This window comes from Phascolarctos cinereus, unplaced genomic scaffold (genome assembly GCF_003287225.1).
Source record: "Phascolarctos cinereus isolate Bilbo 61053 unplaced genomic scaffold, phaCin_HiC Scaffold_3;HRSCAF=262, whole genome shotgun sequence".
NCBI lineage: Eukaryota > Metazoa > Chordata > Mammalia > Diprotodontia > Phascolarctidae > Phascolarctos > Phascolarctos cinereus.
In genome coordinates, this window is record NW_027555736.1 from 16948064 (window position 1) to 16975752 (window position 27689).

At 36.3% G+C, this 27689-nt stretch overlaps 1 protein-coding gene and 1 long non-coding RNA gene across 3 annotated transcripts in view; one reads left to right on the forward strand and one right to left on the reverse strand.

Moving 5' to 3' along the window:
• Positions 1 to 16977, reverse strand: part of PCDH15 (protocadherin related 15) — a 1495046-nt gene extending 1478069 nt beyond the window's left edge. The window contains exon 1 of the mRNA XM_078150714.1: positions 16896 to 16977. The gene's annotated coding sequence lies outside the window, so the exon portion shown is untranslated. The remainder of the gene's footprint in view (positions 1 to 16895) is intronic.
• The window catches only part of LOC110202482 (uncharacterized), a 39731-nt gene extending 19279 nt beyond the window's left edge, over positions 1 to 20452 (forward strand). Inside the window, exons 2-3 of one of the 2 annotated variants that reach the window (XR_002322735.1) lie at positions 14642 to 14721; positions 20394 to 20452. This is a non-coding gene — a long non-coding RNA (uncharacterized LOC110202482). Of the gene's footprint in view, positions 1 to 14641; positions 14722 to 16372; positions 16789 to 20393 lie in introns of those variants that run through there. The other variant, XR_002322736.1, reaches the window with a different exon arrangement.
• The last annotated feature ends 7237 nt before the right edge of the window (positions 20453 to 27689 follow it).

Here is a 27689-nt window from a genome sequence, read left to right on the forward strand (position 1 = left end):
ATTGTGCCTTTATGTGTAGGTATATACACATATACATAATATTCATATGTACATTGTACACAATACATATATTAACATGCATAGTGCATACATGTATGCATAATATACACAGTGCATGGGTTCATATTCATAAGATAAACACATTCATATGTATAAAATACATATATTCATATGCATAATAAAATAGCCATATGCATACATAATCTTTTCTTTTTTGTGAGGCAATTGGGATTAAGTGACTTGCCTAGGGTCACACAGCTAGTAGGTGTCAAGGGTCTGAAGCCAAATTTGAATTCAGGTCCTCCTGACTCCAAGGCTGGAGCTCTATCCACTGCGCCACCTAGCTGCCCCACATATATAATCTTTAAAAGATTCAGTTTACACTAAGATTTATCTGATTATAAATGTAAATATCTGTTTGTGGTTTTGTGTGTGTGTGTGTGTGTGTGTGTGTGTGTATAACTAAGGCATTACTAAGGGTCATTTCTTGAAAGAAGACTTGATTCCTAACATTAAGATAGGCATTCAGTCAAATAAGCAGGGCTGACTTTTAGAGATAACATCAGGACATACGATATTGTTGGCAGAAGGGATTCATGGATGGGGAAACTCCTTTGACCAGCAGAAGCCACTATCTTCTCTTCACCTTACAGTCTTAAGCAATTGTCTACAGCAATACAAATTTAAGTGAATTTCCAAGGGTCGCAAATCTAATCTGAGATGTGAGCATGAACCCGTGTCCTATATCACCTTGGTTCCCAGGCTGGCTCTATGTACTGTGTCAGGACGCCCCTTAGTCATAGAGGAGAGGCAGGATGAGAGGGAAAAAGAAAGTCAGGATCTCTCAGGTGAGGCCCTATGCAACACTAATAGAAATAACACTCCTGACTAATATTCTACAGTGCTTGAGGGTATGTGCAGAGCATTGATTTAATCACCACATAAATGAATGAAAAGGCAAGGTCCGAACCAAGACCAGCTGTGGCATTTGGTTGTTGTCTTTGCCAGAGGGATGTCGAGCAACCGTGTTACAGTGTAAACTAAGTGTGGCCATTTTAAAGGAACCTGTCTCATGATCTACACTAAAGCTGAAACAAACAACACCCCCAAATAGACACCACATATGATTACAAAATCCATTCCTTTCTTTGTGCAGTCTGAGAGGAGAAGCGGGACATTTACAACTGCCATATACAGACAGTGCTTAAAGTTCACAACCATCTCTGGAATCAAGCTGTTAAGAGGGCCTTTTATATATAAAGCTTGGTGAAGGGCTTGCCCCCAAATAACCATCTTTACACTCATATTTTGATTAGATAATTTGGGACTGAAAATGCAACCTCTCCTTTGAAACTTTTTGCTTGGCAAAGTGTGGAGGAGGGCAAGTGTTAGTTTGATAAATACTAAACGTTTGCTTGGTAAGAAGGACTGGGGTACTGGCTGGAGAAGGTAGCTCAGTAGGTTCTATAGAATCATCAATGTGAATATAGCCCCTAAGAACAGAAGTTATGCCCCACTCAGCCCTGACCATTCTGTGCATCTGTTCTCTAGGCCCTCCCTTAAATTTACCACATAGGGTCTGGTCACTGCACTACAGGCCCTTCTTGCTTCTTCTTGGCTTCAAGAAGCTATCATTGGCTTACATGGGCAGTCCATCTCTAAGCCCTGATTCTTACCACAAGACCGTACTTTGATAAATCTAGTTGACTTCATTGACTCCAATAGACAAGAATTCATCCCATTGGATGGTAGGGATACAAACAAAAGAAAAGTACTGCTGGGAATCTGGAATTCTATGGAAGTGGAAGAACAGGTAACATCAAAAGTCATATGGGGCTTTGGATTTGCAAAGCATTTTACACACATTAACGAAAAGCTCTTCATAAAATTTGTACAGTAGGAAAAGTGAGCAAGGTACAACTTTGTAAAGCCTGACTTGGGTGGACGCAATACTCATCTGAACTAGTAGAATGCTCCAGAACAGTAATTTTGTTTATTTTAAAAACCTGAATATTTTGAAGCTTGGAAGGAGTGAGTGTATACAAACATTTTCTTGCTTTAATGTTCACGTGTAAGCATTCATGTGTATCCTTTTTGTATATATACACATGTATCACTATTTCATCTACAATTCAGATAGAAATATGTTCATGTGTAAGTGTGAATCTCTGCATGTGTGAATAAACATGTGTGTGCACCTAGGTAAACATGTGAAATGATATAAGTGTCTATACTCCTTGGGCAAAATGTAGATTTTTGCATTTGAGAAGCTATTTACAGAAGTCTATGTTAGGTAGAGGGCACACATTTCCTTATAGTTAAAAAAAAATGAGAAGGAAAAAATGAATTCTTGTGGCCTTTAAAAGATACATAACAATTGGCCAGCATAGGGAGTATAAAAGAAATGAACTTGAGATCTGAATAGGAGTAGATAAATATGAGCTCACATTCATCACTGGTACCTGCTAGGCTGGGATTAATTTCTAGAAATTGCAATGGAAGCATAAACAAAGGCCAAAGGCCTGCTGTCGGTAGGTAAGTAGTGATTACCTGTTGCAAAATAATTCCAGATTATAACTAGAATTTTCAAAAAATTATATAACCTTTTATTTCTTTTACATTTAACAAGGGGGTGGCCATCAATTTGCCTAAGTCAATGTGTGTGTGTGTGTGTGTGTGTGTGATGAATGTGCCTGTCCAAAACTCACTTCAGCTCATCTCTTCTCACAAGGGCAGAAGGGACCATGTTTGCCTAGAGAATTGCCAATGTGATCAAAAGAGCTTTAAACTGAAAGTGGAGTAGGGAGAAAATGTCCAGAACTGTCAAATTCAATTATTTAGGTGGACGGCATAGGAGGCTTTCAATAATTCACAGTAAAAAAAAAATGAGAAGGGAAAAATGAATTCTTGTGTCCTTTGAAACATACATAACAATTGCCCAGCATAGGGAGTATAAAAGAAATGAACTTGAGATTTGGATAGGAGTAGATAAACATGAGCTCACATTCATCACTGGTACCTGCTAGGCTGGGATTAATTTCTAGAAACTGCAATGGAAACATAAACCCAGGCCAATGGCTTGCTGTCAATAGATAAGTAGTGATTACCTTTTGCATTAAATAACTCATTTAAAATTATGAAATTGGATCTTATGTCATAAAATAAAATTGATGCTATCTTTGAATTGTCATTCCATACTTTCTTTTTCATCCTGAATGTAGATAATACTCATAAAATAACATTTTTAGAAGGAAAAAATTGTACATATAGGTATATATATGATTACATATATTTGCCTTTATTTGGGTGTATGTGTATGTGTGTGTGTGTGTGTGTGTATATATATATATATATATATATATATATATATATATATATATATATATATGTTCATGAATATATAAAAATAATCTATACCTTTCTAGATAGTTATCTAGACAAATAGAAATAGACATGTTAAACTTATTTACAGGAGGTGGCTCCAAGAGCCAAATTCTCCTTCATGAAAAATGGAAGTACTATTAATTTCAAGTGGCCAATACCTCACACATTATTGCATTATTGATCCATTAATGCTCAATGTTTATGCAACTGAATTATTAATGCAAAAAAAGGAACAATAAAAAACAATGAAATCAATAAAAATGGGAATATTAAAATCAGCAAACAAATCCAAATCTCAGACAACACTAAATTATGGAAACTCCTCTAATTCAGAGTTCCTGTATCTTCTGTATCCTCCTCCATCTTCTCTTCTATTGGGTACCCCTGATCTCTGAAGAGTTGCATCTTTCCCCAAAGTAGCTTTGACATGATTTGTTAACAAATGGAAAGTAAATCCTACATCATAGGACAAACTAACATTTTGAGAGAGGAGGGTTCCTAAAGATTCCAGGGCTCTCTTTTCTAGTACAGGCTTTGAGTGTATGTTTGTAAGACTTGGTGTTGGAGATGGTGGCAACTGTTTGACGGGGGCAAACAGGAAGGATGGGTTTACCTTGTTCACAGTACTATTAGTAGATTTTGTTTAACACAGGTCATGTAGCTCTGGGCAAATGCTATGAAGGAAGCCCCTAGGGAAGAGGTTCCCTCTGACATAGAGTAGATTGCTACTATAATTATTTTTTTTCTTTCTGTCCAAGTGTCAAACCATTGCTTATAAGGAAGAATAAAGGAAGACTCATGTAGTCAGACTCCTATCACCATAATGTTGTCTATTTTCAGTATCCAGCAGAAAATAAATTCTCCATATATGTTAAGCTTGGCAACATCATTACAACTTACCTTCCTATACCTATTAGTCTTATGTTCTATTAACTTAGCACCATCCAGAATTTTATTCTTCCTCTGCTATGCCCTGGACCCATAGGATGCTGAGAAGTGTGGCCTTGTCTCTCCTTAAATTACTAGATGTACCCTCTTGTCCTCAAAACTGGAGTCAATATTAATCAAAGGTCCCTCACCCGAGTGATACATATACTGTTATGTATGCATAGAGGAGCACATGCAAGTCCTATGTAGCATAGCAGATGAAGGTGCAGGCCTGGAGCTAGGATGATTTGGGCTGAATACTTCTCTGGCTCATAATGGCTGTCTTATCAAGGAAAACTCGCTTAACTCTTTCTATCATCTTTAAAAAAATAAGATGTTGAATTGATTACATACTTTAAAAAATGTTCTCAAAACAGACACACAGTTTTCTGTACAAGCCTTTAAAATCTACTTTGTGGGGCAAATAGGCATCCTCCAGTGGTCAGACCTCCACATGTGTCAGTACATCCCTAGGCAAGCAGGTAGATGTCAACCCTATGGGTGCCTATGCAAACAGGTAGTCACTAGCATAGGCCCCCACCACCATAGCCCTGGGCAAACAAGAAGCCTCCAGTGGCCAGACTGTCATGCACTTTAGTGTAGCCCAGGGGAAATGTAGAAACAACCCACCAGCCCCAGCACTAGGACCCAGGCTCAGTACCAGATAAACTGCCAGAACTCTACAGCCTCCAGCATGATCAGCTATACCCCACCCAACTCTCTAAGCACAGCACCAGACATAACGGTCCCCTATGTGCCTCAGGGCAAATCAGTGCAGCACCAGGTAAATAGCCTGGGCCTGTAGTTCCTGCCACAAGAATCCTGAGACAGTGCCCCTTCCACACCGAGAACAGAACTCAAATTTAAAAGAAAGAAAAAGGCCAACAAAGATGAGAAAACAACAACAAAAAATCTGACCATAGAAAGTTATTATGGTGACAGAGAATACCAAGATACAAACTCAGAAGACCACAACAATGACAAAATACCTATGGGCAAAATCCAAAAGAAAAACAGGAAGTGGCCTCAAGCCCAGAAAAAAAACTCATGTAAGAGTGCAAAAAAGAAAATAAAATGAGAGTGAGGCAAGAGAATTATTTAAAAAAAAAACAGCTTGGAAAAAGAAAACTGCTAAAAAGTAGAATTGGCCCAATGGTGAAGGAAGTACAAAATTTAACTGAGGACAACAATTCCTTAAAAGTTGACCTGGGCAAGTGGAATCTAATGACTCTATGATACATCAAAGATTAATCAAACAAATCTAAAAGAATGAAAAAAATATAGAATAAAATACAGAATATCTCATTGAAAAAGCAACTAAACTGGAAATTAGACCCAGGAGACACAGTATCAGAATCACTGGACTACCTGAAAGCCATAACCAAAAGGAGGACTTGCATAACATGTTTAAATAAATTATCAAGGAAACCTGTTCTGCTATCCTGGAGCCAGAGGGCAAAATAGGCATTGAAAAAATCCACTGATAACCTCAAGAAAGAGATTCCAAAGTAAAAACTCAAAGGAACATTATAACTAAAGTTCAGCACTATTAAGTCAAGGAAAAAATACTTCAAGTTGCTAGAAAGAAACAATTCAAATATGGGGGTGCCACAATCAGGATTACACAAGAATTAGCAGCAATAACATTAAAAGACTGAAGATCAGGGAAATGATATTTCAGAAGTCAAAGGAGCCAGGACTACAACTAACAATCACCTACTCAGAAAAAAAAAAATAAGCATACTAATCCAAGGGGAAAATAGCCATTCCATGAAATAGAAGCATTTCAAATTTTCATAAGGAGAAGACCAGTACTAAATCAAAAATGTAATCTCCAATATCCAGATTGAAGAGAAGCCTAAAAAAATTAAAAGGGGAAATAAAACATTTGGGATTCAATGGAGCTGAACTGGTTACATCCCTACATGATGAGAAGATGACACTTGTATTTTTTTTTCGAGGTGATGGGGTAACTGAGGAACTTGCCCAGGGTCACACAGCTAGTAAGTGTCTGAGGCCAGATTTGAACTCAGGTCTTCCTGAATCCAAGGTCATTGCTCTATCTACTGTGTTATCTAGCTGCCACCTGATACTTGTAATTTTTTTTTTTTGATACTTATAATTCTTAAAAAAATGTACCACTGTACATTCTGGCTATATAGAGCGAGAAGAACTATACATAGACAGAGAGTATGGGTATGAGGTGAATTCAAGGGGAATGACTTAAAAATAATTAAGGGATGAGAAAGCAGAGAGCACTGGGGGCAGAAGGAAGGGAGAGGTAGAATGGGGTAAAATATTTCATATAAAGAAGCACAAGAAACCTATTATAGTGGAGAGGAAGATGGGAGGGTAGGTGATGGACATCACTTGAACCTTACTCTCATCAGTTTTGGCTCAAAGAGGGAATATTATACACAATCAATTAAATATAGAAATCAATCTTACCCGACAACCAAGTAGGAGGGGAGATTAAGTAAATGTGTGTGTGTATGTGTGTGTGTGTGTGTGTGTGTGTGTGTGTGTGTGTGTGTGTGTGTGTGTGTGTAGGAGGACTGAGAGAATAGAGGGCAGATGGGGGAAGCAGTAGACAGAAGGAAAATAATGTCAAGGAGGGAAGGATTAGGAGAGATGACAAGCAGGAGGAAAAATAGATGGAGGAAAATACACATTTAGTAATTACAACTGTGAATGTGAATGGGATGAACTCTCCCATAAAATAGAAGTGGATATCAGAGTGGATCAAAAACCAGAATCCTAAAATATATTGTTTACAAAGAAACACACTTGAAGCAGAGAGAGACACACAGAAAAAAAAAAGTAAGAGGCTGGAGAAGAATATATTATTTTTCAGCTATTGAAAAAAAAACCAAGAGTAGCAATACTGATCTCAGACAAAAGTAAAAAAAAAAAAAGATAAACCTAATTAAAATAGATAAGGAAGGAAACTACATCTTGCTAAAGGGTACCACAGACAATGAAGTAATATCCACACTAAATATATATTCAACAAGTCGCATATCATTTAAATTCTTAAAGGAGAAGTCAGGTGAGTTACAGATTCATGGCCAAATAAGAGATATCATTACAAAACATAAAACAGATAATTTTGATTATATTAAATTAAAATGTTATTGTACAAAGAAAACCAATGGAACCAAAATTAGAAGGAAATCAGAAGGCTGGGAAATAATTTTTAAAGCAAATGTTTCTGAAAAAGTCCCCATTTCTCAAATATATAGAGAACTAAGTCAAATTTATAATAATACAAGCCATTCCCCAGTTGGTAATTGGTCAAAGGATGTGAACTTGCAGTTCTCACATGAAGAAATCAAGCTTTTTACAGGCTTGTAAAGAAGTGTTCTAAATCATGTTTGATTAGTGAAACATAAATTAAAACAACTCTGAGTTTTCACACCTATCAGATTGGCTATTGTGACAAAAAAAAGTAAAATGATATATGTTGAAGAGGAGGTGGGAAAATTGTGACAGTAATGTGCCACTGGTGGAGTTGTGAACTGATGCAACCATTCTGAAGAACAATTTGAAACTATGCCAAAAGGGCAATAAAATTGCGCATATGCCCTTTGATCCAGCAATAACACTGCTAGGTCAGCATTCAAAGCAATCATAAAAAAGAGAAAACGATTTACATGTGCAAAAATATTTACAGTAGCCCTTTTCATGGTGGCAAAATATTGGAAATTGAGGAGACACCTATCGATTGGTGAATAAGCCATGGTATATGAATGTAATGGAGTACTATTGTGCAATAAGAAATAATGAACAGGCAGATTTCAGGAAAAAAAAAAACCTGACAAGACTTGTATGAACTGATGCAAAGTGAAATGAACAGAACCAGGCAAATATTGTACAAAGTATCAGCAACATTGTGTGATGAGCAACTATGAATGACTCAGCTCTTCTCAGCAACACAATGATCGAAAACAAGCACAAAGGACTCATGAAGGAAAAAGCTATTCACATCCACATAAAGAACTGATGTACTCTGAATGCAGATCAAAAGATGCTTTTTTAAATTTACTTTATTATTTTTCATGTTTTTTTTTCCTTTTGATGTTTCAGCTTTCACAATTGTGACCAATATGGAAATGTGTTTGACATGACAGCACATGTACAACCTATATGAAATTGTCTATACTTTTTGGAAGAAGGGAGGGGAAAGAGAGAGGTAGAAAACTTTGGAACTCAAAATCTTGTAAAAATTAATGCTAAAAAATTATCTTGACATGTAATTAGAGAAAAATACTATTAAAAAGAAATACATATATTTCTTTTTAATATCATTTATATATTTTTATATTATATATACACATATATGTATGCAAGCTCATGGGAAAAATCAACTTTGTATATAGAAATACTCATCATATTTAGGGTTCATCATGATCAGAGTTAAAAAAAACCTTCTAAAATAACAAAAAATTATAATTTCATTAAGGGCAGGGACTAGTTTTATTTTTTTTTCTTGAATTTTAAGAACAATACAATGCTTAACACTTACTAAATGTTCAAAGAATATTGGTGATTGATTTATAATCCCCTCAGTGATTAAAAATACTCAGTATAAATAACATAAGTAACAAAATAATCACATAAATAGCATTGTCATTCTGTACTAATGAAGGGCATTTCTGTTTGAGAAGGTGGGGTGGGGGGTGTTCAAACTGATAAAATCAATGGTTTGAACAACAACAATAATAGCAAATCACATGCACGCATGAATATTTAAATATATTTATTTTGAAGTTTAATTTTGCTGTCATCTTGTTTTAAATGTATTATACTCAAAGGTTTCAAATCCATAGATATTGATTTAATTCAATGAGTAAATATTTAGGAAGCATCTCTGTCAATAGAGGGTTATGGACACTGGGATTCAGACCCATGAGGAGAATTATTTTTATCTGCACTATAATCTTAACTATCAACACAAATAAAGAGAAAACATAGGAACCCGTTTAGTGACATGACCTTTCTGGCTTAGTTAAAAGGGTGAGTTAATTTTTATCTGTAAGATCCTTTTATTTCTTACTGCACCATGTTATGTGAAGTAATGATTACTAGCTAAGACCTAGCTGCCCTGAGGTAAAAGCTCGAGGTCTTCTTTATTTGAATCAATGAGCCCAAAAGTCAACACAAAGCAGTAGAAAGTCTGACTAAATTTTATAGACTTTCAGGGTTTCTTATATGACTGATAAAAACACTAGAAGTGAGATGGATAGATAGATAGATAACAGAAAGATAGAGAGAGAGATAGATGATAGATAGAGAGAGAGATAAAATAATGTGATTACTGATGAAGCAATGCCTAACAGCATGGCTCAGTTTGGGGCTAAACACTCAAAATAATTACCAAAGGAAAAAGGAGATACTAAAAATATCTCAATAGAGGCAAAAGTGGTGGCATGATTGGAGTTTACTATTTCAAGCAATGGATTGGTAATTCCATCAGCATGGGTTCTCTTTTTCTTCTTGCAGATCAGGGTCCCCTTAATGCCTCAGTCGATGGGTTTCATGAGCAGTTGTGGCTGAAATATTAATATCCCCTCAACTAAAATGAGGAAGAAAGTCTTTGAACTCAGCTAGTTTGGTCCTCAGGCAACAGATAGCTTGACCAGAGAAGGGATTATGCAGAAAGACCCACCAGCTTGTTACTGCCTGCTGAAACTTGGCCTCCACTATTATCATTTTTACTAACATTGTCGTAAAGACTTCAATGGTTTTAAGAGGCATGGTAGATATTGTGCTAATGGATTAGAGCAGATTTTTTTCCAAAGTGAAACATGCACACACACACACACACACACACACACACACACACACACAAATACATACTCACAACTCAAAGACCAAGTCAAATAATAAGACTATTACGAATTTCAGGATCTGGGATTTTACTCCTTTCTAAGCACAAGTATAAATCATATTTCTTTCTGGCTGCCCTAGTTAAGTAAATATTATTTTTGTTTTCCTTAACTCTCTTCTTTGCCTCCTTTCCCTTGACAGTCAGAAAAAACCTGGTGAGCATTTTAAAATCATACAAACTTTCTTTTCTCCTAATTTTTTTAAAAATTATGGCAATTCTGCACATTGAACATCTTTGCCACTTGCCACCTCTCTTTACATCCCATGTCCATCAAGTTCTATCAGTATTATTAGTATTATTATGAGCTAGCATTGATGTTACATGCACTGTGCTAAGAATTTATACAACTAAGTACTTTCCTAATTAAGTAGGAGTCATTAAATGTAACAGGAAAGAAGAGTGCAGAGTCCAGCCCTGTATCTGTTTTTCCAGCGTCTAGATGTAGGAAATCAACTATCTCCAAATGCTGCTGCAAGTTGTACCACATATGCAATACTCAAACTTCCCCTAAGTTTCAAAGTACTCCTGTGAGCATTCACCTTGCATCCCAAAGCTGGCTTGTCATCCCTTCCCCATGTCCCCAAGCTGAGAAAAAGTTGCCACAAACAAGAGCTCCTGTTCATGGGCATTTGAACATTCAGAAGATAAAATTCTGAGGCCTAGTGTGGCTAAATTCACTGCTGCCACTCTGAGATCCTGTTTGTCAGTGGTGATAATGCTTCTTGTGACCCAATATCAAAGAGAAATAATTCATCTTAGAGAAAAAAAAGAAGGAATATGGCAATAATTTTGCACTTGAAAACTAACTGGATATTAGGATTTTGCAATAGTAGCTTTTGAAATTAATGCTTTTGAAAAAAACTTTCAAAAAGAAATGTAAAAAAAGAATAGATTGCTTCTTTTTATGCAAATTCTGCTTGAGGTCACCCATACATTTACTTAACACTATTTATCAAGTTAGACAAGTGTTTAGGTAATAAAGACAAAATAAGTCACTTTCATTACTTAAACATGAACTTAGTTTTTACTTTGAAAGATTTTTAATTTGTGTGAAAGACCAAATACCTTCTTTAATTATCAAATCCCCTAAACCAATATAAGGAATATATGTTAAATTTGGTGCAATAGAGAGAGTGCTGGGTTTCCAGTCAAAGGACATAGATTCAGACTCCAGATTTGTTACTACCAACATGGTCTGGGTAAAAGTGACTCTATGGGTCTCAGTTTCTTTCTGAGAGAAAGAGAGTGGTTATTCTTGTATTCCCTTTGAGCTGTAAGGTAACAGAGGGCTCTAGATTGGAATGGACTCTATAAATGAAGGATTACAGATTGAAGTTTGAGTTAGAAAATTAATAAATGAATTAGAGGTGAAGTAAATGAGGACCACAGGGGTGAATTAAATGCCCCAGAATGTAAGGCTTCTAACATATTTTTTTTTTCTGAATCCAAATTTCCTCTGTAATCAACTGTCTCTAGCTTATGGGATTCAAAGTGGTAGAGACCCTCATCTCCTTTGCAAAAGGGAGCTGAAACTTACAGGACTTATATTTAATATTTTCCTCAAATAACAGCCCCTAACTGATAAAGGAATTGTATTGAAATCATGTGTTATCACTAACAGTTTAGTTTTCCACTTCTGCAGACATTACAGACAAGTAAGCTAGGAAGAAAATTACCCTGGACCAAGATGTCGGGGCTATTTAGAGCTTCCTTAACATAGAAGTTAGTGCACGCTCCATAAATATGTTAGGGGGTAATTGTCTGAGTGATGCTGATAATTAGTATCAAAACAGCAGCAAATGTACTTGGACGGAGGATCTATGATCTTGGGTTTCAATTATTTAATTCATTTAAAATGCAGCCAAGGCTACTCAGCTTCAGGTACATTAACATGATAGATTGCACAATTATGAGCCTGTTCAGTGCAGAACAAGCTTTCTCTATTTTCTCATCATTCTGTGATACCCACACTCTTCAGTTTCAGAATTTACCTTGAAGCAAGGCACAGCTTGCCTCAGTTATAGGCTTTAAGTAATTCTGTTTGCCTTGAAAGGTGTGAAAAATGCAGGCAACAACAAATGAAAACAAGGAATAATTCCCAAAATGGGAAGCTTAGAATATTAAAGAAGTCATTACCATGTCCATGCATACCAGTAGGAGGTTGATAACATGAAATGTATTTCATATAACTCATATATCTTAAAATGGCTTTAAGTGGCAGCAGGTGAAGGAAGATAGACAACCAGAAAGTCATAAATTGCAATCGTCTCTGCTAAACATGGGTAGCTAGCCAGTGAAGTGCAGATACTGCCTGGCCTGGGGTTGGGAAGATTTGTCTTCCTGAATTCAAATCCGGTCTCAGACACTTCCTAGTTATGTGACCCTGGGCAAGTCACTTTACCCTGTTTACCTCAGTTTCCTCATCTGTAAGATGAGCTAGAGAAGGAAATGCCAAATCATTCCAGTATCTTTGCCAAGAAAACTCGAAATGAAGAGCTGGACATGATTGAAAACAACTAAACAACTTCTAAACATAAAGATTGAATACTGCTGGGCATATCACTGCCTCTCAGTGGCTGAGGCAACTCTCTAATATAGAATATCTGTTCACTTGTCAACTTTCATGGTGGAGGGTCTTTGGCAACAGGGAAGTGGGTGCGATCATGTAATTAAACGTATGGGTCCCATACCACACCATCACCACCAATATCACCCCCACAACCACCACCACCACAACAATTGTAGCAGCAGCAACAACAACGCCCCATCCACTTACTAGTTGTGTGACCCTGGACAAGGCATTTAATGTTTGTATACTTCCATCTCCTCATACATAATGATAATAGAATATACCTCCCAGAGTTGTGTGGATCAACCAGGGTAGTATTTGTAGAGCTTAGCATGGTGTCTAGCACATAGAAGATGCTTAATATATGCTTGTTAAGTTTCCTTCCATCAACCCCCATAGTCATTTAACATAAAAAAAAAAAACTGTATTATTCAATTAACAATGAGGTCAGTGATGAAGACAAAGTGGGAGAGATTATGCATACCGCAAGCAGTATAGAATTGTGGATACAGATAGTGTCTTGAGTCAAAAAACTCTGGCTTCAAGTTCAAACCCATCCTACAAACTACCCGTTTGACCCTGGGCAAGTCACTTAACTTCCTGTTGGTCCAGGTGACCAATCTACCATGTTGCAGAAACCTTCTCTCCTTGGAAGATCCTTCCTCCCCTCTGGCGCATTCCTTTGCTCAATTAGTTCCTTCTGAAACCTCCATTTTAAGGGAATATCCAAGCAAGATATTATCTCCTTCCTTTATCCTTTACTTGGTTCTTTTCCTGGTGCTCTGAACTTAGGTTTTCAAGATCCTCCCTCCTTCCCGGAAGCCTTCCCATCCTTTAGGATGTCATCTCCATCATTGCCCACCGGCATTCTTACAGGAAGATCCCTCTGCAATTTCAGCCTCTTACCTTGATTGCTCGCTTTCTCCAAGAACCTCTGTTTCAAAGAAAGGGACCAGATCAGGCATGTTCACTTCATCCTGTCTCTCCAGCATCTTCTCCTGATTCTCAGGATTACTTTCCCTAACACATCCCAGCAGCTCTCTCACGGTGGGACATCCCTCTGCTTCCCCAGGCCCTAGAAAACCACACTGCACCTAAGATCAGGAAATTCGCCCTAAAAGGCACATTCTGACACTACCAAAGAGTCATGTATTTATTCTAATATGAATATTGTTAAACAACGTAAAAGAAAGGGCTTTACTTCTGAAGAATATTTCCTTGGCCTGACATTTGAGATTAATTGGTTATTAAGTAAAACCTGTCCCTTTAACACCTTTCTTGTTTACTTACACTTTATTTTCCTCCATATACACTGTAATCAAGAAGCTTTTGTCTGCTTTTTGCTCTTTGCGCAACGACTCCACCCCTGACTCTGTGCCTCCTCCCTGATTCTCCCTAAGAACTGGTATTTTCTCTCTCCTGATATCTATCTCTTGGATTTCCAGGTTCGAAGTCTTCCTTCTTTAAGAGGCCTTGTTTAGAGCCTTCCCCTTTCCCAAAGCACTAGTGCCTTTCCTAAGAAATAATTTCCGGTTTACCCTGGATATCACATGTGTGTACATATGTGTGTGTCTATGTGTATCCACAGACACATATTTACCTATACACATATGTATGTGTGTACACATATACATAATTTGAATCTTTACACACCCCCCTTAAATTGTGAGCTTGCTAAGGCAGGGATTGCTGGGCCCTTTCTTTGTATCACTACTGCTTAGCATGGTGCCTAGCATATAGTACTAATGTTTCCTATATCAACTTTGCTATATGGTACAAAATATATACCAAGAAATTCTTGCTGACACTATTTTTCCTCACAAGAAAACTGTGAGATAGGTAATATAAGAATTTTTATTCCCATTTTACAGGTGTGGAAACTAACCCTATGGGAGATTTGGTGACTTCTTTTTAATCATCACACCATGTCAGAGGAGGAGAATTCAAACAGGTTAAGCCTTCTCTCAAATAAGCCAAAATGCTACTAATTATTTTTAATTATACTATTTTGCTATAATATTATTTTTCTTTATTATTATATAGACATTTATGCACACTTACTATTTAAGTACAGCTATTTGAAATAGAATGGGAAGCATTGTTACTATAGTAGCTAGCAGTATTAGTTGCTGAAAATATAAAGGCATTAAATATATTTCAACTAATGATTCATTTCCTTCATCTCTGATCCCTTCAGGAAATTATCTCAGTACTTGCATGCATCTTTGAGTGAAGGATTAAAAAAAAACAAACTATACAGGATATTTGATAACAATATGAAGTCTAGAGAAAGAATGTTATTTGTCGTGATTTGTAGATACAGGTACATATTAAATATCTACTATCTTGCTCTCTCAGAAACAAAGGACACAGACTGAGAAAAGAAAGATGTATGAATAAATGAGTCCCCATAGATTATTATGATGCCTGACACATTGTAAGAACTTCATAAATGCTTAACAATCTTGAAATAACATTTCTTTACATATTTAAACTTTATTTCTAAATATTCCACTCTATGGCAGGCTACATTTATTATTATTATTATTATTATTATTATTATTATTATTATTATTATTATTTAAAATTTCTTAAATATTTTTATTTTAAATTTGAGGAAAAGAGGATAACTGTGCCTTGTATATAATAATTCAGATACTCCAAAATGCCCCTAGTTCAATCATTTTGTTTTTGCCCACCAAAACATTAGATGGTGAAGACTTATTTATTTCTTTCTCAACTGAGAAATTAATGCTAATTTCAGTCAAATATAACATTGCTGAGAGGAATGGAGCTGGTTTCTAATCATATTTTCCTAATTTCTTTAAAATACTGGAGTTGTCAATCTTAATTTTGTCTTCCAAGGTAGTGTTCACAAAGCATGTTTGTGAAAGGCTATACAGGAGGGATCCTTTTACTACTTTTTTTAAATTTATCTAAATTCAATTGTTAGAGGAGAGACTCTATTACATATCACATAGGGCAGGAGAGATTTCAGGAATGTTGGCTGGAGTTGGTAGGACGAAGAAGCATAATGTGTTTCTTTTTTTCTCTATTTCAACTAATTCTTCTTGCTACCTGGTATGTTATACAATAAGGCATAAGGAAGAAGAAGCCAAACTTGGAATCAAAAGGACCTGAGCTCCATGACTACCTCTACATATATACTAGTTGTGTGACCAATAGTTATGTACTCTGAAGACCCCAGGGAATTCTTTTAAGATTATAAGCTACAGAAAATATACCTTTGCTATACAGAAAAAAGGATCTTCAGTTCTGGGATATTGCAACTATGATGAAGTCACAGGCCTAGAATGAATCTCTAGGGGAAAATCATTATTGCTAGGTTCATTGCTTCTACAGGGCTGAAGTGGGCAAAGCCTCAGGTACATCACACTAGTCATAACTCTTAAAAGACATAGATAGATAGATAGATAGATAGATAGATAGATAGATAGATAGATAGATAGATAGATAGAAGCACCACAGTTTCTTTTTCACTACTTTGCTGAGGCTATGCTTTGCCAATTTTATCTAAAACCCTGTTTTGTTACCCTTATCTCCACCCAATGTCTCAACCATTGCTCATGAAATCATAACAGACGCTTCAGTTCAGAAACACATAAAAGAAAATTGATTTTCATCCAGAAAATGTCAAACTCCTGCCTATAACACTCAGCTATGCCTTCCTGAAACAGCAGAGTTCAAAAAGAGCCATCGACCTGACAGATCTTTGACACTTCATGATGGATGCTACGTATCTCCTCCTTTATGGCTATAACGTCCTCCAACAGAATGAGACAATGAATGAAAAATAATAAATCTAAACTGCATCATAAACTAAGTTGTTTTAAGTGTATTAAAGGAGAAACAACAGGACCTCTACCACTCTGGAAAGAGACTTATAAACTTTCAAGTTAACACTTGTGTATTTCTTGTTTAGCTAAGTCCATTGTGTTATGAATCAACCTATATAAGTTGTACCATTCAACAAGGTTAAACTTTAAAATGTATAAAGAACCGGGTATGGGATAAAGATGTGCTTTATTAATTAAAAGAGAAAAAAGATAGATGTATACATAGAATACATTAGCTTCAGAAAAGAAAAGAGAGGTTTCTACTTACCTTATTGTCCAGTCCCTCCATCAACTCATGGGCTGGCAAGTTCTTCAAAGTCAGTGTGTTGAATTATGTCCCCATTGTCCTAGAAGACAATGTTGTATATTAATGCTACATCAAGGCCTTTACCTCAAATAACAAGCATGGACACCTTTCACTTTCTTTCAGACCATCTCTATGTTTGAATTGAGTTATGGCAAGTTTGGAAAAGTAAATCTTTCATTCATAAATCAGGACCCCACTGGGGAATGGCCCAATTCTGATTTATTACTCTTGCCTAAGTTCTGCTATGCACACTCCAGCTAACATCCTTCAACAATTAAGATAAACCATTTTCACATATAAATCTGATTATTATGGGCAATGAATTGCATCCAGAATTGAGTAGGAGGAAGAAAGCAGTCAGAAGGGTCTTTGGCTAATTATTAAGTTCTTTTAAGGGCTTCAAACTTCTCTCTAGAACAAAGACACATTTTCTCAATATATCATTTTATGGCTGAATATCCTGAAATCATTTTCTAAAGAATATACTGAAGAATCAAAACCAAATGTCATCAACTGGGTAATACAAAAAATGAACACATCAGCATGCCACACAATATTCTAAATGAATAATGAGTTTGGAGGAACAGTACTACATATTTGGGACAAAGAGTATGAGAAGCAATATTCAAATTCTAGCTGTGCCACATATATACGAGTGACTCTGAAAGAGTTACTCAATATATTTTGGCCTCAGTTTAATTATGAGTAAAATTAAGGAGTTGTACTTTGAAGGCTACTCTGATCTTTTCCAGCACTAATATGTTCCTCTGACCTTTTGAGAGGGGAACCCATTCACTGCCTATGAAGGAAGAGAAGCTCAGTTATTTTTCAGTCGTTTCTGATTTTTTGCAACCCCATTTGGGGTTTTCTTGGCAAATATCCTGGGGTGTTTTGCCATTTCCTTCTCTAGCATTTTACAGATGAGGAAACTGAGGCAAACAGGGTTCAGTGGTTTGCCCAGGGTTGCACAGCTAGTAAGCATCTGGGGTCAAATATGAACCCAGAAAGATGAGTTTTCCTAACTCCAGGGCCTAGCAATCTACCCACTTTGCAAGTAATTGTTAAATAAAACAATAAATAATGTCAATGAATGATTTAATCAATAAGCAATTATTAAATATTTGCTATGAGACAGACAATAGAATCACAAAGAGAGACAAGAAATGAAAGATTCTGCCCCTCATAACACTAAATAGCTTATATTTTCTTACATGTATACTATCAAAAAATATATAGGTAAAAGAAAAAAAAAGATGGATTATTCAAGTGGTCAGAGCAAAAGTTAACAGATTAATTAACCATGCTGCTCCATTGGTATTGTTATAAAGCAATGGGAAAATGGAGATGGTACCCACTATGTTAAATGGACAGCCTTCTCTTATCTCAATGGAGTACATGGACCAGGATAAGAAAGGATCATAAAGGAATGGATGGATTGGGGCATCTAGATCATGCAGTGGATAGAAAGCTTGTCCTGAAGTCAGGAGGATCTTAGTTCAAATCTGACCTCAGAAACTTACTAGCTGTGTGACCTTGAGCAAGTCACTTTGCTCTGCCTCAAAAACAAAGAAAAAAATGATGGATTATGATCTATATTATAGAAAAGGAAAACCACATTGATAAGATCAAAGATATATTTTGTTAAATCATTTTTTTGTCATTTCAATAATGGGCTTCAGTCAGGGAAAGCTTAGTTAAGACTGCCTGTTATTTTTTTTTTAATAATAAAGGAGGTTGTATTATGTACCAAGATGATCATATAATCATAATTATTTGGATGAAAATAAGTGAAAGGCATCTAATACAGCCTTCTTATTTTAAAGAAGTGGAAACTATGGCATATTAAAGTGGAGTGACTTGCTCAAGGTTATAAAGCTCAAGTAGGTGTCAGAGCTAGAATTGTGATCCAGGTCAACTGACTGTAAAGCTAGTATTCTACTAGATCATGGCACTATCTATTAATGATGAAAGGAAAAGAACTCTGACAAAATATCTGGCCAATAGGATGTATCTGCTATTATGCTAGTTACAAGCATCATTCAGGACAATAGAGAACCATTCTCAATCCTGAGATTACTGCAGAATCTGACATAGAATGTTTAGGCATTGCACTAAGAAAAGAGGAGAAAAAAAATGTCAAAGACAATTCTGTTCACAAGGAGCTAAGTTTAATGAGGGAGACAATATGCAAACAATTCTGTGCAAACAAGTTATACATAAGATAAATTGGACATAATAAAAGAGGGAAGTCATTGCCATCAAAGGGAATTGAGAAAGACTTCCTATAGTGGGTAGAGTTTTAAGTAAGACTTGAAGTAATCCAGGAAAGCCAAGAGGTGAAGATGAAGAGGAAAAAAGTTCCAAAAATGAAGGTTAGCCAGTGAAAATAGACAGGAGTCGGAGGCTGAAATATTTTGAATAAGGAGTAGCAAGAAGGTCAGAATCACTAGATCACTAAATATGTGAAGGGAATTAAGATGTAAGATGACTAAAATGAGAGGAAAGAAATAGATTATGAAGAACTTTTAATGACAGACAGGATTTCAGATTTGATCTCAGATTTTGTTTTTGTTTGCTAGGCAGTGGGGTTAAGTGACTTACCCAGAGTCACACAGCTAGTAAGTGTTATGTGTCTGAGGCCGGATTTGAACTCAGGTTCTCCTGAATACAGGGCCAGTGCTCTATCCACTGTGTCACCCAGCTCCCTCTGATCTCAGGTTTAACAACTAGATAATGAAATTTATTGAATGAAGCTGGAGGGAGATAGAAGAAAATAATGTGGTCATACCTACATTTTAGAAAGATCAATTTGAGAGCTGAGTGTGGAGAGGCTTGAAGCAGAGACCAACCAGCAGGCCCTTGCAAAATTCCACATGAAAGAGGGAAATGGGTTTGAGACGGGAGGGAGGGAGGGAGGGAGGGAGGGAGGAGAGAGAGAGAGAGAGAGAGGAGGGAGGGAGGGAGAGAGAGAGAGAGAGAGAGAGAGAGAGAGAGAGAGAGAGAGAGAGAGAGAGAGAGAGAGAGAGGGAGAGAGGGAGAGAGGGAGAGAGTGTAAGGACTGGAGGATGATAATTACCTTGCAAAACTGGTAACTGAGAGGATAGTGGTAACCTCAACAATAATTGGGAAATTTGGAAGAGGGAATAGTTTAAGGTGAAAAAAAAAATCGAGTTCCATTTTAGACACAGTGAATTTAAGATGCTGGGAAGACATTAAATGTAAGGTGTCCAATACAAAGTTGGACATGTAAGAATGGAAATGAGGTTAGAGCTGGATAAATATATTAAGAAATTGATCAAATGCTAATACTTGAGAGTCTTATGAATAAATAAGATGGAGCATAACCTTGTTGCCTTCTTTGCAGAAATAGGCAAATATGGATATAGAACATTGCATATACTGTTTATCATAATTTATTTCTTGATTAATTTTGAAAAGCTGTTTCTCATTCATTTTCAGAATTATAACTTTCAAGGGAGTGACCAATGTAGAAGAAGAAAAAGACATAGTGGGAGACATAAATGATTGAAAAAGAAAAAAAAAAGATAAAATTTTTTGTTTGTTTTGCTTTGTTTTTGTGGGGAGGGATTTCATGGTACTTTGCTTATTTCACTTTGATGACTGCTGCCCCTGTGTATGGTTGCCACCTCCTGACCTGTGATGTATTATATGAACATATTACTTGTCCTTAGACCCATTAACAGGGCACCCTTTCATGGTGGGGGCCAATTTTGCCTGCTGCCCCTATGAGGTCATAGATCAGACATTCTGAGAATGGGCTATTCAGTCCAGTGAGACTGCACCCACAGTTGGAATATCCTCTGTTACACACATACACAGAGAGAGAGAGAGAGAGAGAGAGAGAGAGAGAGAGAGAGAGAGAGAGAGAGACAGAGAGACAGAGAGAGACAGAGACAGAGAATAAGAATTACTTTTTTGGGTATTATTTTAATTTTCCTTTCAGTGCCTTGCACATCAAAGAATGAAATGGAAAATGCACACAACAAAATGACGTGAGGGGAAAATGGAACTCTTCATCATTTCCCACAGCATAAAAAAAAAAAAATTTCTCCTTGAAAATGTCACACACAGTTAACTAGACTAATGGATATATTGACTTAAGAAAGAGCATGTTGTCATTTTCTTTTCATAACTGCAACATCTTTGGAATTCTACAGAATACAGATAACGTCAACATCACAAATGTTATCCTTGTTTTTAGTTCTTCTGAGGTTAATGGGATGGCTACACAACCTTACTTGAAATAAAGTTTCTACTTCAGAAAATGCAATAGACTAAAAAAAATGGAAAATGAAGACAGTACCTACAGATGTCCACTAAAAAGTCCCTTTTGTGGTATAAATAATTGATCAGCATTAAGATCTTTCTCAGCATGAGCAACAAATTTATAGATGCCTGGTTCTATCTTTTACACTTCTCAGGGGATTAAGGAAAGTATAAATTGAGGGAAAATAATGAATTAAATTGAATTAAATTGAAATACCAACAAGAAGGATGAGGCACCCTACAGGATCATCATTAACCTCCTTCATCCCATTCAGGAAAAAAATATTTCTCAAGAAAAAGATTGTTAGAAACCTTCCCCCACCTAAAATATTCTTGACACTTTAAATAGGTGTTAGTGTGACCTTCATAACAACATGATATATCTTTAAAGAAAATAGTAAATATTTGTGCTTTATAAGATCCGTTGTAAACAATACTGTGAAACAAATGGATTTAGAATTAACAAATAAAAGCTATTACTATAAATTTGAGATATGTATCTAATTATAGAAGTTCCCATCATACCAGAGGGTGTTAGGAGTCACAGTTGATAAAGAGTTAGACATAGAGTTAGGAAGACCTAAGTTTATATCACGGTTTAAACACTGATTAGATATAAAATCCTAGGCAAGTCATTTAAATTCTGTAGACCTCAGTTATCCCATCTATGAAATGTGGATACTAATAATACCATCTTCCCAAGCTTGTTGGAGGTTTGAATGGCTAATATTTTAAAGGAATTGGCAAAACTTACAGAGCTAAATGAATGATAATACTCCTTTTCCTCCTCCTCTTCCTACCACCACCACCACCACCACCACCACCACAACTACCACCACCACCATCTCCATTACTACTACAACTAGTACTACTAGTAGTACTAACACTACTAGTACTACTACTACTACTATTACTACTACTACCACCACCCCATAGAGTCATGAGTTCAAAATATGGATATTCTTTCAAGTACTTCAGATTGCAAATCATCCCAGATTGAACAGTCTGTGTAATCCTTATCCATCTTCTATTAATATTTGTCTAAGATAAGTATTAGAGGCACTAGGATATGGAATAACAATTTGTTTTTAATAGAAAACATATAGAAAATTGCACAAAAATATGTCAATTGAAAATGTTAACTCACTACTTTAAGGTTCTATGACTCCAACACTGTGAGTGGAGAGAAACCTTCCAGTGATGTAGATTTCCTACCTCTTTGTCTTGAGCAGATTGTCTTTGAGATGTGATGTTCTTAAAATATTTACACCCATCTGGATATTTTGGTAATAACTTTCTGTAAATTGAACAAGGCTTGATATCCACAAAGAGATTAACAAAGAGATAATGTACTCAATTGTACAAATGTATTAACACCTTTTAATTTCTTTGTACTGGCATAGAACAGAAAATGAAAAGATATCCATCAATTGGGAAATTTTTCAAAATATTATATGATACAGATAAAAGGGAAATTATTGTGTGGGGTAAGACAAAATTTCATTAAAAAAATTAGCAAGATTGTAGTGAACAGATAGCGTGAAATAAACAGAACCAGAAGAAAAAAATAATGTATACTATACTTCAATTGTATTAACAAAACCAAGGATTTTAAAATGATTATGAATTTTAATTAACACAATACTCAACCCTGAATCCAGAAAGCCAATGACGATGAATTTTACTACTAGCATGAAAAGGTAAACATCAAAGACGAACCATAACAGTCTCAATAAAGTTAAGCTGTTTACACTCCTAAATGGGAAGATTATACATGTAATTCCTAAGAACCTTGTCATTATTAGGGCAATTAGAAGGAGGTTACATGGACAGAGGGCATCAATTATGTGGGGATGATCTCTAAAAAAAGTAGGTGCAAGAAAGAGGGATGTACTAGGAGAGAGGGGAAGAAATACATAGGATGGGAATTTTTTTTTCCCATAAGAGAGACAGAAAAGAAAGAGTTTTTGCAGTAGAAGGGAAAATATGGGAGTCATAATGTTTGAACCTCACTTTGGTTCAAACTGCAAAGAGTTCTATCTCTCTGTCTGTCTCTCTGTCTCTCTCTGTCTCTCTCTCTCTCTCTCTCTCTCTCTCTCTCTCTCTCTCTCTCTCTCTCTCTCTCTCTCTCACTCTCTCTCTCTCTCTCATAGGAAGTATCTTACCCAATAGCGAAATAGGAGGAGAAGGGATAAGGGATATGGAAGGCGTAATAAATGTCAGGGAGGATTAAGGGAGGCAATGGTGGGAAGCAAAACAGACTTTTAAGGAAAGACAGGATAAAAAGAAAGAGAGAAGGAAAAATAAAAGAAAGTATGAGGAGGGAAATGTGCAGTTACTAATCATATTTGTGAACATAAATGGGATGAATTCACCCATAAAACAGAAGCAAAAAGCAGAATGATTTAGAAACCTAAACCCAACAATATATTGTGTACAGGAGATAGAGTTGAAGCAGAAAGATATACAGAGAGCTAAAATAAAGGCTACAGCAGAATCTTCAGCTAAAGTAAAAACAAACAAACAAAAATCAGAGGTAGCAATCAAGATTTCAGACAAAACAAAACCAAAAATAAACCTAATTAAACAAGATAACTAGGGGAAATATAGCTTCCTAAAAGGTACCATAAACAATAAATAAATATAAAAATAAAGCAAGTTTCTCTGAGAAGGCCATTATTTTTCAAATGTATAGGCTACTAAGTCAAATGAATTAAAAAAAAAAAGACAGAGAAACAGAGGCATTCCCTAATTGATAAATGGCCAAATGATATGATTAAGCAGTTTTCAAACAAAGAAATCAAAGATATCCATAATGATGTGAAAATATGCTCTAAGTCACTATTGATTAGAGAACTGCAAATTAAAATAACTCTGAGGTACCACCCCACACTATCAGAAATGACCAGTGCTGGAGGAGGGAAAATTGGCACACTTAATAAACTGTTGGTGGAGACACTTCCCAGAGCCAAGATGGCGGAGTGAAAAGGTAGTAGCTCTCACCTACCCCTATCAACCTCTGGAAACCCAGAAAATATCTCCACAGGAAAAAATAAAAAACCGTGGAACAGCTGAACTAGAAGCAAGACAGTGAACAGCAGTGCAACGGCCCAGCAAACAGGTCTCCCAGTGCCTCAGCAAAAATAAGGGAAGCAGCAATACAAAGGGCCGCAGGTGGATAAGTACCCATCAGCATTCATCTAAAAGTAGCTAAAGAAATCAAACTAGAGTCTTCCTAAAGTCCCAGCCTTGCTGCTTCCAACCCAACACCAGGTAAGCTGTTAGAACCCTAGAGCCTCCAACTGTTAACCAGGAGGAGATCCTGAAGCCCAGGTGGAAGAACAGGCAGACACCAACACTTGGACCTCCAAGTGCCTCAGTGAGGGCTGGGGAACCAGTGGAAGTCAGCTCAGAACACCAACAGGTACCTCGGCACTCTACCACAAAGGAATCTCCCAGTGCATTAGTAGAAACGAGGGAGGCAGCGTTGCAAAGGGCCCCATGCAGATAAACACCCTGCATCACCCATGTGAAAGGAGCTGAAGAAAGCTAAAGGAAAAGCAGGCAACCGAGAATTGCCTGAAAGTTCCAGCCTTACTGATTCTGGTCCAACACCAGGTAAGCTGCCAGAACCCTATAGCCTCCAATTGCCAACATAAGACGCCCCAGCACACAAATCCAGGGACCAAGACCTAAACTCCCAAGACAAGAAGCTTGGGTCAGTGCCCTCTGTTCCCAGGTAGGAGAGCTCAATCTCTTTAAAGACCAGGTAATAAAGAAACCATGAGTAAAAAGAAATGTACCATAGATTCATATAACGAGAAGAGTGAAGATCAAGACAGAAATTCTGAAGAGGACAACATTGTCAGCAAACCCACATCTGCAACATCAAAAGGGAATATGAACTGGTCTGAAGCCCAAAAAGCCTTCTTAGAAGAGATCAAGAAGGATTTTCAAAGTCTAATGAGAGAGATAAAAGAGTCCTTAAAAAATGCAATTGGCCAATTAGAAAAAAAGTACACTTAAGAAAACAAGTCCCTAAAAAAACACAACTGGCAAACTGGAAAAAAAAAAGTATACTGAAGAAAGCAAATCCCTTGAAAATACAATTGGCCAATTTAAGAAGGAAGTACAAAAACTAACAGAAGGAAACAATCTGTTAAAAACTAGAATTGGACAAATGGGAATTAATTACTCTATGAGAGAACAAGAATCAGTCAAACAGAAACAAAAAAATGAGAAACAAATAGATGAAAACATGAAATATTGGTAAAACAACCAACCTGAAAAATTGACCCAGAAGAGACAATTTAAAAATCATTGGACTACCTGAAGATCATGATGAAAAAAAGAGTCTGGACACTATCTTTCAGGAAATCATAAAGGAAAACTACTTGGAAATCCTAGAACCAGAAGGTAAAATAACCATAGAAAGAAGACACTGCTCACCACGTGAAAGAGAACACAAATTGACAACACCAAGGAATATAATAGCAAAATTCCAAAATTACCAGATGAAAGAGAAGGTCTGCAAGCTGCCAGAAAGAAACAATTTTAATATTATGAAACCACAGTCAAGATTACACAGGACCTTGCCACTTCTACATTAAAAGACCTCAGCGCAAGGAACATGATATTCCATAAGGCAAAGGAGCTTGGATTGCAGCCAAGGATCAACTACCCTGAAAAAATGAGCATGATTTTTCAAGGGAGGAGATAGATATTCAACGAAATAGGGGACTTCCAAAACTTTCTCATAAAAAGACCAGAGCTCAACAAAAAATTTGATCTTCAAGTACAAGATTCAAGAAAGACATAAAAAGGTAAATGGGACAGAAAGATACAAAATGTTGTTAATAAGGGCAGACTGTTTACATCCCTTCAAGGGAAGATGACACTTGCAACTCTTGAGAACTATATTATTATTACACCATGTTGAAGGAGTATACATAAAGGGGGTGGATATTAGCTGACTTTGATGTAATGATAAAAACAAATCTAATCAAAATGGGTTAAATGGATCCAAGTAAGTGGATTAGTCTGATTTTAGAAAATGTACTGAGAAAGGAGGAGGCAGAGAAGGGTAAATTACATTACAGGAAAAGACAGAAAATCCTATTACAGGAGAGGGAAAGAAGGGATGGGGATGAGCATTGTTTAGACCTTACTCTCATCAGATTTGGCTCAAGAAGGGAATAACATAATCAGTTAGGTATGGAAATCTAACTTGCCCTATAGACAGTAGGAGGGAAAAGGGCAAAGAAAAGGGAGGGGGGATAAAAGGGAGGGAAGAAGCAGTAAGGGCAAAGGGGAAGAAAAGGGAAAGGGATAATAGAAGGGAGAAGAGACAGAAGGAGGCACTGGTCAAAAGCAAAACACTAGCGGGGGGGAAGGAGAAAGGAGAAAGAAAAGCATAAACAGGGGGAAAAATGGGTGGAGAAAAAAACATAGATAGTAATCATAACTGTGAAAGCTGAATAGCTATATTTTTTATTTTCTCTTCTGTTGAGTTTAGTTTCCTCTTTCTGATGGTTCCTCCTATTCCGTTTTAATTTTTACTTACAACTTCACTAATGTGAAAATATGTTTAATAGGAATGTAAATGTATAGCCTATATCAGATTGTGTGCCATCTTGGGGAGGATGGTGGGGAGGAAAGGGGAGAAATATTTTAAACTCAAAAGCATGTGGAAGTGATTGTTGATAAATTAAAATAAATTAATAAAATGAATTTGAAACGTACACTGTTGTTGGAATTGTGAACTCTTCCAATCATTCTAGAGAATAATTTGGAAATATAGGCAAAGGTCTATTAAGCTGTATGTACCCTTTGATCCAGAGATACCATTACTAATTTCATCTGTACCCCAAAAAGATCACACAAAAAGTTAAAAGATCTACATGTACAAAATATTTATAGCAGCTCTTTTTGTGGTAGTGAAGAATTGGAAATGGAGGAAATGTCCTTCAATGAGAACAGCTGAAAAAGTTGTGACATATGATTGTGATGGACTACTATTGTATCATAAAATATGATGAGTGGCTGGTTTCAGGGAAAAAAAAAACATGGCAAGACGTATATAAACTGATGTAAAGTGTATAGTAATGACAATGTTATAATGATGATCAACTATGAAAACCTTGACCACTCTGATCAATACAATGATCCAAGACAATTCCAAAGGACTCATGAAAAAAGGTTATGTATTTCCAGAGAGAGAAATGAGGAGCTCTGAATGAAAATTGAAGCATAATTTTCTCACTGTTTTTTTTTTGTTTTGTTTTTTGGGGGAGAAATAACAAAGATAGAAATGTTTTGCATGATTTCACATGTATAATTGCTATTATTTTGCTTGCCTTCTTAGTGTGTGGGGAGGGAATTTGGAACTCATTAAACAAGCACAGAAGATACTTCAGAAAGAAAGGAAAACAAATGAGATAGCTTTGAAAGTAAGAAATTGAAATTAAT